We start from the raw sequence: 18,761 nt of genomic DNA, 5'->3' as shown, positions 1-18,761 counted from the left end.
TATGGAGACCTCGCTCTACCCTGGGACCCAGTGCACGTGAATGTCTGTGTGTGCCTTTTAAGAATGGGGTCTCCATTTCCCCCAGTCCTGTGGAGCTCCCGTACACAAGCCCCACTGGCCTTCAATGCCAGATGCTCCAGGGGCTCTTTCTCCCAGTGCCAGATCCCTGCATGTGTGGGTTTGATGTGGGGCTCAGAACTCTCACTCTAGGTGAGTCTCTGTGTACCAGTTAGTTTTCAGTCCATGGAGCTTCCCACCTGGGAGGTATGGGGTTGTTTATATCACAAAATCGCCCCTCCTACCTCTTGATGTGGCCTCCTCTTTTTCTTCTTTAGTAGGGTATCTTTTTTAAGGTTTCTGGTCCATTTGGGTGGAGATTGCTCAGTCTTTAGTTGTGAATTTTGTTGTTTTTAGGAGAGAAGATGAGCTCCAGTCCTTCTATTCCTCCATCTTAATCCTTTTCTCTATTTCATTCTTTTTTATGGCTAAATAGTACTTCATTGTTATATGTACATCTTTATCCATTTGTCTGTCAATGGATTTTTTTTTTAATTTTTATTTTTTTTGCTTTTTAGGGCTGTACCTGCAGCATATGGAAGTTACCAGGCTAGGGGTCCAATTGGAGCTGCAGCTGCCAGCCTACACCACAGCCACAACAATGCAGGATCACAGCCGAGTCCCATACCACACCTCACAGCAATGCTGAACCCTTAACTCACTGAATGAAGCCAACAATTGAACCCACATCCTCATGGATACTAGTCCGATTCATTTCCACTGCACCACAATGGAAATTCCCTGTCGATGGACATCGAAGTTGCTTCCCTATCTTGCCTATTGTATATAGTGCTGCAGTGAACATTGCGGGTGCATGTATCTTTTTGAATTATGGTTTTCTCCAGATAGATGCCCAGGAGTGGGATTTCTATATTATATGGTAGTTCTATATTTAGTTTTTTAAGGTTCCTTCATACTATTTTCCATAGTGGTTTCACCACTTTACATTCCCACCAATAGTGTATGAGGGTTCTCTTTACTCCATTCCCTCTCCAGCATTTATTGTTTGTAGTCTCTTTGATGATGGCCACTCTGACTGGTGTGAAATGATATACCCCATTATAGTTTTGACTTGCATTTCTCTAATAATTATTAATATTGAGCATCTTCTTATGTATTTTTTTTGCAATCTATCTGCCTTTTTTGGAGAAATGTCTATTTAGGTCTTCTGCCCATTTTTTAAATTCATTTTTTAATTTTTTTGATATAAATCTCCATGAGATGTTTGTATATTTTGGAGATTAATCCCTTTTTTGTTGCTTCATTTGCAAAGATTTTCTCCCATTCCATGGGTTGTGTTTTCATTTTGTTTATTGTTTCCTTTGCTGTGCAAAAGCTTTTGAGTTTAATTAGATCCTGTTTGTTTACTTTTTATTTTCATTATTCTAGGAGGTGGATCAAACAAGATATTGCAGGTGTTTATGTCAAAGTCTTCTGCTGGATCCTCTAACCTACTTTGCTGGGCTGGAGATCAAACCTGCACATCTGCAGTGACCTGAGCTGATGTCGTCAGATTCTTAACCCTCTGCACCACAGCAGGAACTCAGAAAATGTTCTGATTTCTTTCTTTTACATGTAGCTGTCCAGTTTTCCCAGAACCACTTATTGAAGAGACTGTCTTTCTTCCATTCTAGGTTCTTGCCTCCTTTATCATGGATTAGTTGACCATAAATGCTTGGGCTTATTTCTGGGCTTTCTATCCTTTTCCACTGGTCTACATTTCTGTTTTTGTGCCAGTATGATACTGTTTTGATTATTGTAGCTTTGTAAGATCGTCTAAAGCCAGGGAACTTGACTCCTCCAGTTCCATTTTTATTTTTTAATATTGCTTTGGCTATTTAGGGTCTTTTGTGTTTCCATACAAACTTTCAAAACCCATTTCTGATAAAAAAAATTCTCCAGAAAATGGGCACGGAGGGAACCTACCTTAACGTAATAAAATCCATATGTAACAAACCCACAGCTAACATCATTCTCAACAGTGAAAAGCTGAAAGCATTTCTGCTAAGATCAGGATCAAGACAAAGATGTCCATTCTCACAGCTGTTCTTCAACATAATTTTGGAAATCCTAGTCATGGCAGTCTGAGAAGTAAAATAAATAAAAGAAATACCAATTGGAAAAGAATAAGTAAAACTGTCACTGTTTTCAGATGACATGATACTATACATAGAAAATCCTGGAGTTCCCGTCGTGGCTCAGTGGCTAACAAATCCAACCAGGAACCATGAGGTTGCGGGTTTGATCCCTGGCCTCGATCAGTGGGTTAAGGATCTGGTGTTGCCATGAGCTGTGGTGTAGGTCGTAGACGTGGCTTGGATCCCTCATTGCTGTGGCTCTGGCCTAGGCCAGTGGCTACAGTTCCAATTAGATCCTAGCCTAGGAACCTTCATATGCTGCGGGTGCAGCCCTAGAAAATGAAAAAAGACAAAAAAAAAAAAAAAAAAAAGAAAGAAAGAAATGAAAATCCTAAAGATAATACCAGGAAATTGTTAGTGCTCATCAATGGATCTGGTAAAATTGCAGGATAAATACGCAGAAATCTATTGCATTTCTATATACTAACAATGAAAGATCAAAAAGAGAAATTATGGAAACAATTCCATTTATCATCACATCCAAAAGAATAAAATACCTTGGAATAAATCTACCTAAAGAGACAAAAGACCTGTACTCTGCAAACTAAAGATGCTGATGAAAAAAAATCAAAATGACCAAAACAGATGGAAAGGTATACCATGTTCTTAGATTGGAAGAATCAGTATTGTCAAAATGACCATACTGCCCTAGGCAATCTACAGATTTGGTGCAGTCCCTATCAAATTACCAATGACATTCTTCACAGAACTACAACAAAATATTTTAAAATTTGTAGGGGTTTTTTGAGGGTTAGATTAGAAGTGGCTTAGGGACAAAATCTCCTCAACTGTGTTTATGAATACAATTTTATTGGAATACAACTTTTCTCTTTCAATTACATATTGTTTATGTCAGCTTTATCATTAAAGCAATGCATATACAACTCCCATTAGGCTCAGATAAATGCATCTATATTCATTATGTAAATGTGCAAATAATAGGAAATTTAAGTAGTGTGGTTTAAATAAGCAAGCATTCATGTTGCACCATGTGGAGGTAGTCGCTGTTGGTGAGCTGAACAGTTTTGTGGTGTCAGAGGATATGGCTCTATTTCCCTTTGCCATTCTCTCATGTCCAAGGCGGACAGGACAGCTCCTGCAATTCCTTCCTCTATATTCATATTCGAGGCAAGGTAAAAGTAAGGAAAAAATGTTGAATCAGTTGCCTATTTCCTCTTTTATAAAGCAAGTGATTTTCTAGGAAATAACATCAATCTGATACATTCTGCTAAAAGATCCTTTCTAGAATTGTGTTATATGTGCCTAGCCTTACAATAAGTAAGTATAGGGAAGACAGGGAAGGTTTGTCATGATGCATTCATTTGGGCTGGACACATTGCTCCCCTGAATTAAAGTGAGGATGTTAGCAAGGATGAATGGGAAATGGATGTTAAATTATCAACCAATAAACTCTACCACATCATCACATATTTATTTAAATGGATCTTGAGTGTGTGATTGGAATACATACATTTAGTACTTGCAACACCTCCTAATTACCCATCTGATTATGGAATATAGGTTACTATGGTAGGGATCTTTATACCCTGGATCTTTCATTCCTAGTGTTAATAACTTGAAACCAATACCTTCTCCCAGGGAAAATCAATACCATCATCAAAGACTTGAAGAACTTCAGGAAACCCACCCAGCACCATGCTTCCTTTTTAGTGGTGGAGGAGGTGTAAGATACAGTGATTTGCCCTGTCCTTTCATGGGCATATACTGCAAATTCTGCTAAGGTAGTAGACCATGGAATTTTTGTAGTTCATTTCTTCTCTTTGGGAGCTCATTTATGTTATCAGGGCTTCTAATGTAGTTACTGGAATGTGGCCTCTTTAGGATGATGTCACTGATATATAGGAAAACATGATGTATGCTGTTTTGTGGAATGTCCAGATTTTCCAGGTCCCTTCAGGCTGCATTGTAATAGAACACGTGCAAGAGAATGATCATAGATGAGGGACAGGACTACAAATGTACATGCTAAGAATTATTTCATTGTCCTAACTGTTCTTTAGATTTGAGAGCTTGATTAATCACAGTCACTGTGTGTGTGGGGGGGGGTGTGGGTGTGTGTGCACGGACAAAGACAACTCCAGTATAAGAACAGAGATTTTTTTTTTTGTCTTTCTGCCATTTCTAAGGCCAGTCCTACAGCATATGAAGATTCCCAGGCTAGGGGTTTAATCGGAGCTGTAGCTGCCAGCCTTCACCAGAGCCACAGCAATGCAGGATCTGAGCTGCATCTGCAACCTACACCACAGCTCATGGCAACCCTGAATCCTTAACCCAGTGAGCAAGGCAAGGGATCAAACCCACAACCTCATGGTTCCTAGTCGGATTCATTAACCACTGAGCCATGACAGGAACTCCCAAGAGCTGAGATTTATTTCTAACAGTTCCTTTACAAGTTGGTGTTTTGTGCTTTGGATTTTTTCTAGTTAAAAATGTATTATATTCTTAATCAGATTGGTTACTAGGCCAGCCCACAAAGTCTAATTTATTCTCCCCACATATTTATGTATGTTGGGTTCACCAATAGAGTAGGCACAGTATGAGAGTACAATATAGATTTTAGTCCTGTGAAAAGACAGCCATGAAATGCAGTAGAAGAAAGTAGAGCCTTCTCTTGCCTTTAGGTCTTAAAAACAAAACAAAACAAATTTCCCCATTCTGCTTATTGATCCTCTTGTACTTCTACTTTTTTACCTTATCTGAATTTACTAACCAAGCTATCAAAGGGTAGCATTGACCCAGCCTTACTACATGATCTAAAGAGATCCATGTCCCAAACTTACCTACATTTAAAAAATTAATTTGGGAGTTTCTTTTGAGGCTCAGCAGGTTAAAGACTTGATATCTCTGTGAGGATGCAGGTTTGATCCCTGGCCTCACTCAGTGGGTTAAGGATCTGGCGTTGTTGCAAACTGAGTAGGTTGCAAATGCTGCTCCGATCTGGTGTTGCTATAGCTGTGGCATAGGCTTCAGATGCAGCTCTGATTCAAGCCCTAGCCTGGGAACGTCCATATACTGCAGATGCTGCTGTTCAAAAAAAAATGGGGAGTTCCTGTTGAGACTCAGCAAGTTGAGAATCCAACTAGTATCCATGAGGATGCGGGTTTGATCCCTGGGCTTGCCAGTGGGTTAAAAGATCTGGCATTTCCATGAGCTGTGGTGTAGGTTGCAGACATGAATTGGATCCCATGTTGCTGTGGCTGTGGTATAGGCCTGCAGCTGCAGCTCCAATTGGACCCCTAGCCTGGGAAGCTTCGTATGCTGCAGGTTCGGGCCTAAAAGAAAAGGCAAAAAAATTTGCACTAATATTTATACTATTGTATTTTCATGCAAATGTAGGAAGACTTTCATTTCAGGTTGATGAAACACTGTGTTGATAGGCTGCCCTGCTTATAAGTCTGCTCCCAAGACTGGTTCAGCAAAGCTCTTCTGCTTTCTATAGGATCTTCTTTTCTGCCTTTCTAAATATATAGATCACTTGAAGAAGCTTAAGATTTTTTGGAGATTCCTTGGTGGCACAGATTGGCTTCTGAGGACAGAGACAGTGGGTAAAGGTAGGTGATTACATTTTGAGATTATTTGTAAATTGAGTTCTACTTAAACCGAGGCCTGCAAAATAAACATTATCTTCTTATTAGGCAGATATCATGATTAGAGAGTTTCATTAGTTATTCAGGAACACATGATGCATCAGAGGTCCAAAAAGGAGGACTAAGGACCAGTGCAAGGGGGAGAGAAGGACAAGGATAGAGAATTGCTGGGAGGGCTGGGCTCCAAGTCTCGTTCCTCTTCCCTGCCATCCCAACTCCTTCTCCTCCACTCCTAATTGTATTTAGGCACTTTGATCTGGTTCTAGGTGTTAGATTAGCTTTACTGGTTCTCGATGTTCAATTTTCATCTTAGATTTTATTTTAAAATCGAGTTCTGTTGCATAAAGACTTTTGAGAAGCACTAAATAAAATGATGTTTTGTGTCCATTCCAAACCTGATGTTCAATGGCTTAGTACTTAAAATCTTGCCACTTAACAGCATCCTGCCAATTTTTTTGAAATATGTGAAATATTTTGTTTTTATTATTTGATGAATTTGAGAGAAATTAAATACAATGTATTTTCAGTTGGATTATACATACACTATTTCAATGTTAATAATAGGCAGTATATTAAACTTCAGAGGTAAAACATTTTCTTCTAAGGCTTGATATTTTATTTTATTTTATTTTTTTGTCTTTTTCCTTTTCTAGGACCGCTCCCGAGGCATATAGAGGTTCCCAGGCTAGGGCTCAATCAGAGCTGCAGCCACTGGCCTACGCCAGAGCCACAGCAACGCAGGATCCGAGCCGCGTCTGCAACCTACACCACAGCTCACGGCAACGCCATATCCTCAACCCACTGAGCAAGGCCAGGGATCGAACCCACAACCTCATGGTTCCTAGTTGGATTTGTTAACCACTGAGCCACAACGGGAACTCCTAAGCCTTGATATTTTAAATCAGCATTGGGCTCCTATTCTACCATTTCCTAGCAATGTGAACTGTGTAATTGTCTTGAACTCCTTCTTCAATTTCCTCATCGGTAAAATGGAGAAAATAAATGTATCTATTTGTGGCTATGAAAAATGGTAAGAATTTAAAAGCTTTAGGAGAGTGACTGGAATCTAGTAAAATATAAAATAAATTGGTAATTACTATTATTGATTATGTTGAAATAGTCAACTCTGTTACCTGTTTGACCACTGAAAATTTGAGTAACTAATTTATGAAAACATTAAAAAAGAGAGAAAAAAAGAATAGTTTGAGGTAGAACTGCAAAAAAGGAAAACAGATGGGCAATATCCAGAAAGAAAATTTTGCTCAGTGCTGCCCATCTGCTACTCTTTGCCTACATGCTTTGCAGTAATATAAATTTTCAAACAGCCAAGCAATATAATCCTCAATCTAGTTTAATTTGTGTTTGCACCTCATTGGCTGCTGGCAAGGGAACGGTTAGAATCATATTTGATGATAAAGCCACATAGTCCTCATGTTTATCCCATGAGAGGCAAAGCTGTAAAAAGATTAAAATTAGTAGGAAGCAATTATTCTCCTTATTAATCAATTCTAGACACATTTGGCAGCTTTTCTTTTGCAACAGAGGACTATTCAAATAAAGGTGGTAGAGACTTTTCAACAGTGTTATTTTAATTGAAAACATCAAGCTCTCCTTAGTAGGCTATAACCTTCTTTTCCAAGAAGGTGTTAAGATTAGTGTTTTTCACTTGAAAATTACATAGTTTCCTAAAAGCACTATTATTATTCATTCTCATATTAATTTAAAGTATACTTATTCACAATAAAAATACATAGAACAATTTTTGATTCAGGAATTAGAGAATAATGCATTTTTCTCCTAATGGGGAAAATTGCTATTATTTTGTTTTCTTTTAATATATGGCCATTCATTCCAGATCAGTTATCAGATGACAATTTTTTTTAAATAGCAGGACTAAAATACATTTCTGCATTTAGTAAGAATTTACCAGTTTTTATAGAAATAAAGATGGTAAGGGATTAAGTCTATAAATTATTAGACCAAATGATCATTTTTCTATTTTAATCAGTCAATTCAAGCACTTAAAGATGAATTTTAAAATGAGTGATTTTTATTTACTTTTAATCTAGAAGAGGAAAGTATACTGAAAGCTTTTTTTCTCTTTTCTCTTGGATAATTTTTGGTGTTTGTAGGGATAGGTATGTTCTAATTCCAAACTCTCAAGGTCTTTTAACAGCAAATGTTTGTATTTCACTTATGCTACATTTTACTCTAAGACCCAGGCCGGTGATACTGGCTTATCTGAAGCATTGCTAGTTCTCATGACAGAGTGGGAGAGAAGTATAGTGCAGCACCCAGAGTGACAAATATCATATGTTCCATTTTATTGGTCAAAACAAGCCTGAGTTGAACACAGTGTGTGTAATCCCCACCTTGGTAGAGTCAGTGATTATCTTTTGCAGCACTTAACACAAATACAACCAAGAGGTCTTGACACATCGCTGTAGGCCTGCATCAAAAATGCACAAGGAGAAAAGAATTTTAGTTGTAAGTTGGTTATTTCTCTAGTGTGGAAGAGGCAAAAAAGATTAAGTAAGAAGAAAGTTCCTGTTGTGGCTCAGTGGTAATGAACCCGACTAGTATCCACGAGGATGCGTGTTTGATCCCTGTCCTTGCTCAGTGGGTTAAGGGTCCCACGTTGCCATGAACTGCAGTGTAGGTTGCAGATGTGGCTCAGATCCAGCGTTGCTATGGCTGTGGTGTAGGCCAGCAGCTGCAGCTCTGTTTTGACCCCTAGCCTGGGAACTAACAAAAGCCATGGGTACAGCCCTAAGAAAAAAGACCAAAAATAAATAAATAAATAAATAAAATTAAATAAAGATGTTAAAATTGACCCTTTTTCCTGAGTATCACTTGTCAGCATTCCAAGTAACTCTGTTTAGAGACTGTGTGTCTGGACATTAACAAGGGTGTTTGAATTTTGTAAGGGCATTTTGCTCACTAACTTCAAATTAAGTGTCTGTCATATTGCTTTCTTTCTGAATACCTCTTATGTTAAATCAAAAGTGTACTTTCAGTTGAAAATTTCTGTAGTACTACATTAGTTATAATGAACTATAAGTACTTTGTGATTCTTTATATATTCCTTTTTATAATTTTTGCCTTCATGTAGCTCATGGAAGTATTTTGCTCTCAGTTAAGCTATGCTATTATGTGAGGCAAAATAGGTTGGTGGGACATTTGATCCTAAAAAACATTGTTTGACATTAAGATATAAATTTCAATCCTATTTTTCTCCTCAGAGGAGTGCTGATTCAGGGATCATTCTATATTCTTAAAACTCTAAGTCAAGGTTAATGATGCATTTTATCTTTCATATAAGGGCTTTAAGCTTATCTGCTGTGGAAGTTACATTAAAAAATCCGAAAGGAACAACTATACTCTAAAATAGTAGAAACTGCTTTATAGTATACTTTAAAATATTATATTTAAAATATTATAAACTTTACATATTTAGAAATCTATATTTATATATTTATATTTACATTTATATTTAAAATAGTATATTTAAATTTTATAAATATAAATTTATATTATACTATTATTTAAAACAGTAGAAACTGCTTTATAGTATAGTTTAAAATATTATAAACTGCTTTACAATTTGTGTTAATAACTATGAATTAATTATTCTTTGAAATTTATCATCTCTTCCGTGGTAGAGCTCCCCTAAGTATACACCTAAATCTCCAGTTTCTCTTCTGGTCTTCTTTGTAAGAAGGAATGGGCCTTCCTTTCACTTGCCTTCCTGTTCTTCTGTGAGGGATGTGGATTGACAGCTTCTCTATCTCCTCACTCTCTTTTCTTCATGGGATGTGGACTGAATTATCTGATTGATAAATTGCGGGGTAGGAATTGGCATGTGATGTTTAGTCCTTCTGTGTTTGGTGTTCATCTGTCTGCTCAAGTTCTCAGCCCCATAACAAAAGTTTAATGTGAGTGGGCTCCGTGGGGGTGCTTGTTGCTTCCTAGAGTTAGCTGTGAGTAGGCCGATAAGTATCTAACTCTGGGTTGGGACTTGTGAACTTGTGACTCCGCAGTTAAGCTATGTTCTCCAAGAGTACTATCATGTTATACTGATTTTCCATTACTCTTCTGTTTGACCTCTTTGCCTTTCTTTTAATTGATTCTGAATTAGGTGATAACATTGCTCGCCTTCAAACCCTAACCATCCATCCCTCTTTGCACACTGCTATGGACGTATGGCTCTACAGCACCACGTTATTCTAGCCAACTTCCCTATTCCTCTTTGCTGGATTGAATTGGAATGTCTAGGGGTGGAGCTGGGTATCTTTGTTTTCAGAAAATTACACATATTTTTTGATGTACTCCTAAGTTAATGAAGATAATGACCTGGATCAGTTATTTCTGTTGCATATATTTTTCAAATTTATGCTTATATTTTTATTTTACTTATGATTTTTGAGATAATAAACATTTGAAATTTAACAATAAATGCTATTTGTCTTTTTTATCTTTTTTTCTTTTTCTATTCTCCTTTCTTCTAAGAGTTGAAAATTTTCAGGTAGATTTTCGGTGTTTTAATTTAAAGTAGGCTATTAAAATCTGTACAAAAATGATCCATGAATTTATGCATGTTGTTTTTTAAAAGCTTTAAATTGTATAGAAACATACTGACTAAAATTGAAAAGTCCCCATTAATAACATTTGCATCCTTATTTGTAACCATTGAGAACAATTTGGTACCTATATATACAGTTTTATATTCCCGATTTTAATGTAAATATACATATTGCTTAGTGACTTTTTAACAGTGTATTGGTGAAATTTCCATGTCTCCTTTTGATAATGGCATGGGAGTGTGTAGAAAAGATAGATCATAATTTATCTAGCCATTCTCTATGAATAGACTTTACGTTTCTGATTATGTACCGTTGTAGTCACTCCTGCAGTGATCATTCTTGTACCCATATTTTCGTTGCTCACTTGTGCAAGTATAGGCTTTCTTCCTAATGCTATGTATGAGTCCTCCAAAACCTCATGTTCTTCAAAATAGTGCAATTAAAATATTAGGACATAAACTAGAGTTGTGGCAGATCACTCAATACCTGTGCCCATAAAATTAGAGCACCACAAAACCAAATTGATACTTGGGAGAGATTTGGGCAAGAGAGCTTTGTGTGCCTGGGGATTGTCATAGTGGAGATTAAAAATGTACAAAATCACCAAATGAAAAGCTGATAGAAGAAGGCCTGGTGGTGCTGAAAGAGGACAGATGAAGTGGAGCTGTCAGTTGGGTGGATGCCATGAAGGTGGCAGCACAAACTGCCCAAGATGAAAGTGAACCATTATAGTAGAGCCCTGAGCTCACACACTGATTTTTTCTTCCATTTTTAAGTTTTATTGAAGTATAGTTGATTTACAATGGTGTGAAAATTTCTGCTGTATGACAAAGTGATTCAGTTATACATTTACACATATCCATTCTTTTCAGATTCTTTTCCCATGTAGGTTACCACAGACTATTGATAGAGTTTGCTGTGCTATACAGCAGGTCCCTGTTGACCATCCATTCCATATATACAATAGTGTGCATATGACAGTCACTGATTTTTGATTTTTTAATTTTCTAAAATAAAGCTGAATGGAGTCCTGATACCACTGCAGCAGCCCAGCCGTGGGCCTTTTCCTTTGCTGCTTAAGGTTGTATTTCCACTCTTGCTTTCTCTGCATCCTTTGCCTGGGGAAAAAAATAATGTAAAAATCTACACAGCTTCTGTGTTTTTGCATCTACTTTCTTGCTTATGAATTAAGTATGAGTAATTCACATTAGAGAAACACATGCTGAGGTAAAACAGACTCTGTTTATGAAACATATGTTTTCACAAATGGAGTAATTGGGTCATAGGCAATGTATGTTTCAAATATGTGGATTCTGTCAAAATGTTCATCAAAAGCATAAGAATTTATGTCCACGGAGTATGAGAAAGTCGGTTTTCCTGTTATTTTCACTAGCAATAGGTGGAATAATCTTTAATTTTTTGATCAACTTATTTCACCTATCAGAATGGAAACAAATTTTATTATTGTTTTCATTTCTGAGGTAACTAGTTGAACAGTTTTTGTATCTTTCTAAAAAGATTCAATCTCTGTTGTTATGAATTATTTGTTGACATTCTTTGCCTACTTTTATATCAGGTGGTTTGCTTTTTTGTTAGTAGTTCATAGAAACATTTTAAAAATCAATGTACATAAACCAGGTACCCATAAATATTTTGAAAAAGTTTTCTCATAGTCTTTCACCTGTAATTTAACTTTTCATGTGGTTTCTTTTCACATGAAAACCTTAATATTTTTATGAGGTCAATTTAACTAATTTTTCTCTTGCAGTTCTGAGCTTTGTGATTTGTTTAAGAAGAACTTTCAAATCCTTTGATATTTTCATTTACACTTTTGAAGTGCCTTTGTATTATTAGAATTTGAATCCATATTGTGTTTATTTTTATGTAAGTTATGCAGTCATAACCAAACCTAATTTCATTTTTTTCTCAATTGATAGTCAGTGGTCACGGTGCCATCCTTTCCTAAGTAATTCATCTTCATAAATATTTATAAATCTAAATATAAATGCTTAAATTTATCTATTTCCCTGTTGCTGAAGTGTTAATGTCTTCCCTGGTTCTGCCTTTTAAAATTTTTTTCTCTAATTTCTAAAGTTTTTCATCATTTCATTTTATTTTATTTTATTTTATTTTCCCACTGTACAGCAAGGGGATCAAGTTATCCTTACATGTATACATTACATTTTTTTTTCCCCACCCTTTGTTCTGTTGCAACATGAGTATCTAGACATAGTTCTCCATGCTACTCAGCAGGATCTCCTTGTAAATCTATTCTAAGTTGTGTCTGACAAGCCCAAGCTCCCAATCCCTCCCACTCCCTCCCTCTCCCATCAGGCAGCCACAAGTCTGTTTTTCAAGTCCATGATTTTCTTTTTTGTGGAGATGTTCATTTGTGCTGGATATTAGATTCCAGTTATAAGTGATATCATATGGTATTTGTCTTTGTCTTTCTGGTTCATTTCACTCAGTATGAGAGTCTCTAGTTCCATCCATGTTGCTGCAAATGGCATTATGTCATTCTTTTTTATGGCTGAGTAGTATTCCATTGTGTATATATACCACATCTTCCTAATCCAGTCATCTGTTGATGGACATTTGGGTTGTTTCCATGTCCTGGCTATTGTGAATAGTGCTGCAATGAACATGCGGGTGCACGTGTCTCTTTTAAGTAGAGTTTTGTCCGGATATATGCCCAAGAGTGGGATTGTGGGGTCATATGGAAGTTCTATGTATAGATTTCTAAGGTATCTCCAAAAAAAAAAAATTCTAAAGTTTTTATTGGCAAACACGCTTTAGAAAAGAATGATTAGTCCTACTGCATCCAAGTCAGAAGAGTTGTATCCAGGAATACATCCAGTGGTGCCCAAGGAGACTGCTGCTTTGTCAACCTCTTTTTCATGAATCCAGTCATAAGCACAAGACATGCAGTCAACCAGTTCTTCCAGCTTAAACCAAAGGCTGGTTTCTTTTTCAGGACTTTTTACAGAATCACTACCACAAATGATATTCCTGCTAACTTGAATGGAGAAGTCCTGAGAATGGTGCCCAGCTTAGAATCTGCTGGATTGTTTTCTAAGTATCAGGATCTCTGACTTCACCACATCCAGGCCCTCACAGACTATGGCCACAATTGGGCTTGAGTTCATGTACTTCTCCATCCCTGGGAAGAATGAGCAATCTTTCAGGTCAATATATTGCTGCTCCCGATATTCTTCAGAGAGCCAAAGGAATGTCATGGCCACCATACAGAATCCCTCTTGCTCGAAGACCTTGATGATCTTGCCTACCAGGCCTCAGTGCGCCCTACACGATCGCCATGAAGGTGCACTGGATGTTGGCTAAGGTCCAGGATGCTGGTGGGGTGTGGATGACTCTGGTACTTCAGTGCCAGAACCGAGACTTGCAATCTTTTATTTTTTTTAATCAAAATTTTGTTTTGGCTAACTGTAGCCATTTTTTTTTTCCCCAAAAAGAACTTTAGGGTAACAAAGACACTCTCCTTGATCAAACTGTTGTCAGGTTCTTCTAAGCCATCTTCTGGACTAGGCCTGGAGCTTGGGCTTCAGACACCATTTTTGTAGAGTCTAGTTTTAGCAAGAATTCCACTAACCCTACTCTTGATGTCTGATCAAAGCACTCATCCCCTAGCACTCTCCGCCCTCCCTATCTCATTGCCCTGACCTGTCTTCTGCAAGAATCCTGTTAAGTCTGTTTAGCAGAATCTCCCTACCCTTGCTCTTGGGAATGAATTTTTTTTTTTTACCACTGACTCCCATCCCTCCCAACTTGACCTCTTTGTTGCCTATAAATCTACTTATTTTTCTTGTATCTGGAGCTGAGCCTGATCTCTTTACCCTGTTGCAAACCCCCCATTCAAATATTCCCTCTTGACAAAGTCTTACTTACCATCTCTAACATGTATCAGAATATTTTTTTCTTTAATGAGTCACCTTGTTAGATGTTATAAATAATTCTAGAATTTTAATTGGTATTGATTAACTTTTTTTGTTGTCTTTTTAGGGCCACACCTGTGGCATATGGAGGTTTCCAGACTGGGGGTCGAATTGGAGCTGCAGCTGCCAGCCTACACCACAGCCACAGCAATGCCAGAGTCAAGCTGTGACTGAGACCTACACCACAGCTCACGGCAACGCCGGATCCTTAACCCACCGAGCAAGGCCAGGGATTGAACCTGTGTCCTCATGGATACTACTCTTATTTGTTTCTGCTGAGTCACAACAGGAACTCTGGTATTGATTAATTTTGAGAGGAACTGGTATACTTAATATCTGATTCTTTTTTTAAGAATCATGGTCTGTATCTCTATTTCTGATGTCTTGCTTTTTTCTTTTTTTAATGCCTATTAGAAGAATTTGATTTTATCTTTTATATGTCTAGGATATATGCATACAAACACATACATATATACACACACAGTTTTAAGCCTTAGCAATATCAAAGTATTACAAACTTACAAAATGTATCATTTAAAAGTTTATTTAGATTTCTTTACATGTATTTAGTTTTGAGAATTTAAATAGTAAGTTTTAAATTCTTTTTAGTCAGTGTTTGCCACCTTCAATCAGAAAGACTAAAACAGAATTTAAATTAAAAATTCATAACAAAATTAAATACAAATATAGGAAATGCAAATAAATAAACTTTCAAATGACTTTTGGGGGTAAGTTTGTAGAATTTATGGTTCCCTTTGCTGTGCAAAAGCTTGTCAGTTTGATGAGGTCCCACTGGTTTATTTTTGCTTTTATTTCTGTTGCTCTGGGAGACTGACCTGAGAAAACATTTGTAAGGCTGATGTCAGAGACTGTTTTGCCTGTGTTCTCTTCCAGGAGTTTGATGGTGTCTTGTCTTATATTTAGGTCTTTCAGCCATTTTGAGTTTATTTTGGTGCGTGGTATGAGGGTGTGTTCTAGTTTCATTGGTTTGCATGCAGCTGTCCAGGTTTCCCAGCAATACTTGCTGAAAAGACTGCCTTTTTCCCACTTTATAGTCTTGCCTCCCTTGTCAATTATTAATTGACCAAAGGTGTCTGGGTTTATTTCTGGGTTCTCTATTCTGTTCCATTGGTCTGTCTGTCTGTTTTGGTACCAGTACCACACTGTCTTGATGACTGTGGCTTTGTAATATTGCCTGAAGTCTGGGAGAGAGATGCCTCCTGCTTGGTTTTTGTTCCTCCGAATTGCTTTGGCAATCCTGGGTCTTTTGTGGTTCCATATAGATTTTTGGATTGTTTGTTCTAGTTCTGTGAAAAATGCCACGTGTAAATTGATAGGGATTGCATTGAATGTGTAGATTGCTCTGGGTAGTATGGCCATTTTTACAATATTAATTTTTCCAACCCAGGATCAAGGAATATCTTTCCCTTTCTTTACATCTTCTTTAATTTCCTTGATTAATGTTTTATAGTTCTCAGCATATACATATTTCACCTCTTTGGTCAAGTGTATTCCCAAGAACTAATTTTAAAATTGAGCTGTTAAAATATGCTATTCTAATGTTTTAAATACTTAATAATCACTTCATTTTTCTCTGTCTAACCTTGCAACTGTGGGGAATCAGAAAACTTCTATTCAGATAGTCATCATACCCTTCTGCCACACGCATATTATGTGTTCACACAACTTCTTTTTTGGTAAATTTTATATGGATGTCTTTTCATGTCAGGACTTGTGGATATAGTTCATTTTTTTTTTTTTTTTTTTTTACCTGCTATGTGTGCTTCACTGGTTTATCTAGCCCTCTGTTGGTGGAAATTTGAGAAACTTCTGATTTTTCAATAATACAATGAAAATCTTGCATACTGTTTTTACTTTTTATTTTATTTTTTTTTAGGGCTGCACCCACAGCATATGGAGATTCCCAGGCTAGGGGTCCAATTGGAGCTGTAGCTGCCATCCTACACCATAGCCACAGCAATGCCAGATCCAAGCTGCGTCTGCGACCTACACCTCAGCTCATGGCAACACCAGATCCTTAACCCACTGATGGAGGCCACAGATCGAACCCGCAACCTCATGGCTCTTAGTCAGATTCGTTTCCACTGCACCACGATGGGAACTCTGCATACCCTTTTTATAATGATATGAGATTATTTCTCTAGGATAGATATCGGGCAGACTTGTTGGGTTGAGAGGATAAACATTTTACATTTTAATGCATTTTGTCAATTTATGCTTTTCAATGTATTGGTCAGTTATACACATCCGTGGACATAATAGGATTTTTGTCCAGTCTTTTGAATGTTTCAGTTTATTTCTTTTGCCATTGGGATAAATGAAAATTGGCATTTCATTGTTGTTTTAATTTGTGTTTTCCTACTAATTTACAAGGTTGAATGTCTTTTTGTATATATGTTGCCATTTACATTTCCTTTTTGTGAATATCCTCTGTATATTCTTTGTGCACTTTTTTTGTTGAATTGTTTGCCATTTTTTGTTGAATTTATAAGGGTATTTTATCTATGCTACTTACTAAATTTATATCTCTTATATGTTACACATATTTTCTACTTCTCTGATATCTGTTCATTTATTTTAATGTAGATACTGTTTGTGGATTTTGAATTTTGGAATGTTAAATCTTCCCTATCTTTAACTGTATTTTTTTTTTAATGCTTTATGATTTCACTTTTAATAGTCTTGAAAGTTAGCTTTCTTATCCACTGGAAATTTGATTTTATAAAAAGTGTGAAGCAAGGAAATTCAGTGTGTTCTGCCTTTAAAATGTGTCCAGAATCTATCATTTCTCTCCACCCCAGCTACTCCTCCAGTTCAAGTCACCATTACAAGTTCTGGGTTTCTGCAGTAGCCAGCCAACTGACAGTCTATTTTCAACACAGCAACTGGAGACATCTTTTAAAAATGCAATATAGGAATAGCTGCCCTTTTCACTCCGGGTGAAACAAATGTCTGTAAAAAGGCTTAAATGATCTGACCCTATCACCTTGGACTTTTCTCTTACCACATTTTCTGCTCCTTCCTCTGTCCCTCATCGTCTTCATTGTGTATTGGCTTCAATTTATACACCACCCCAGGTCTGTGCTCATGTTGTGCTTTCTGCCTATAGTAGCGGCTTGCTGTATCCCATGGCCTGGAGCCAGGTCACTGCTATGACAGCTGCTCCTGCTTTCGATTGACACCCCCACTGTGCCTGCTGCTGATCCCCCTTTACTGTCTGGGTATGACTTCCCTCTTGCCTCCCGTTTCTATATTCCATGTTGCCACTGGTTTTTAAGACATAGGCAGCAGCTTTCCATTTTTCTAAGCACCAAACATGTGAAGCTCAGAAGTGTGAGGGGCCGATTCCTAAAAGATGAACTTTGATCAAAGTGGGATGGGAGTGAATAGATAACTTTTTCTCTCTTCTCCCTTCTTTTAAAGGAAGAGTAGCTCTACTCCATTTTCCCAGTGTTCATGATTCCCCTGGCATTATACTTCCCAATAAAATGTTAGCAGCAATATGTTTCCTTCAGAGTCTGTTTTCTAGTGGAGCATTTAGTGCAAATGAACGTATTCTCACATTTTGTACTCTCACATTTGTTTCTAGGATAGCTATGTCTTCTAATTATTCCCTTTATACCCATTCCTCAACTTAATAGAGAAATCTCATCCCTTGACTGTGTCATCTGTTCATGGGATGACTATGAAATGTGATCAGAGGAACTAAAAATAACCAACTAGACATCTCCAGTGGTAATTACCTCAACATTTCTAACTCATACCTGGCTGTCTTCCTGTATTTCCTATCTCAGTTATTAACACTGCCAGACAGCCAGTTGCTCCAACCTGAAACTTTAGAATAATCCTTAAATCCCTATATCCGGTTGGTTAGCAAGTCTTGTTAATGCACTCACTCAAACATCTCCAAAATAATTTCTCTTCTCCAGTGACCTTGCATTCATTGGAGTCCTGTGCTCTGTCAGATCTCAGCTTAAGTGTCGCCTCCTCAGAGAGGCTTTCCTGACACCCTATTTAAGGAAACTTCACCTTACATTTACAGTTCTATCACCCTGTTTATTTCCTTCATAGTGTTATAACAATTTGTAATGACATTTAAAACTTTGTATTTGTTTCTTCACTGGATGTAAGGCTATGACAGTAGGGCCTTGACTATCTTGTTTTCAAATATGTAGCTCATAGCAGGTACTCTTATAAAGAGTTGTTGCAAGAATAAATAAATGAATGAATGAAGAATACATTGCTCTGTTAGGGTCATTTCCTTCCACTTTTCCTTACTCATCTGTTCTAAACAAGCTTCTACACTGATGGAATTATTTATCACAAACAGAGATTTGATCATGTTACTTCCCAGTTTAAAAACTTTCATTATCTTCATAAGCATGAGATAGACATCAGTTT

General features: G+C 37.1%; 1 pseudogene; it reads right to left on the bottom strand.

The window, feature by feature from the left end:
* Nucleotides 1-13,178: 13,178 nt before the first annotated feature.
* LOC100157252 (nucleoside diphosphate kinase B pseudogene) lies at nucleotides 13,179-17,619 on the bottom strand (annotated as a pseudogene).
* Nucleotides 17,620-18,761: the final 1,142 nt, after the last annotated feature.

The sequence above is a fragment of the Sus scrofa genome, chromosome 1 (genome assembly GCF_054392235.1).
Source record: "Sus scrofa isolate SSC_HxYL_T2T_F1_AM1 chromosome 1, Sscrofa_HxYL_maternal_Yorkshire_Landrace_v2.0, whole genome shotgun sequence".
NCBI classification, from domain to species: Eukaryota; Metazoa; Chordata; class Mammalia; order Artiodactyla; family Suidae; genus Sus; species Sus scrofa.
This window is presented reverse-complemented; position numbering and strand designations above follow the sequence as displayed.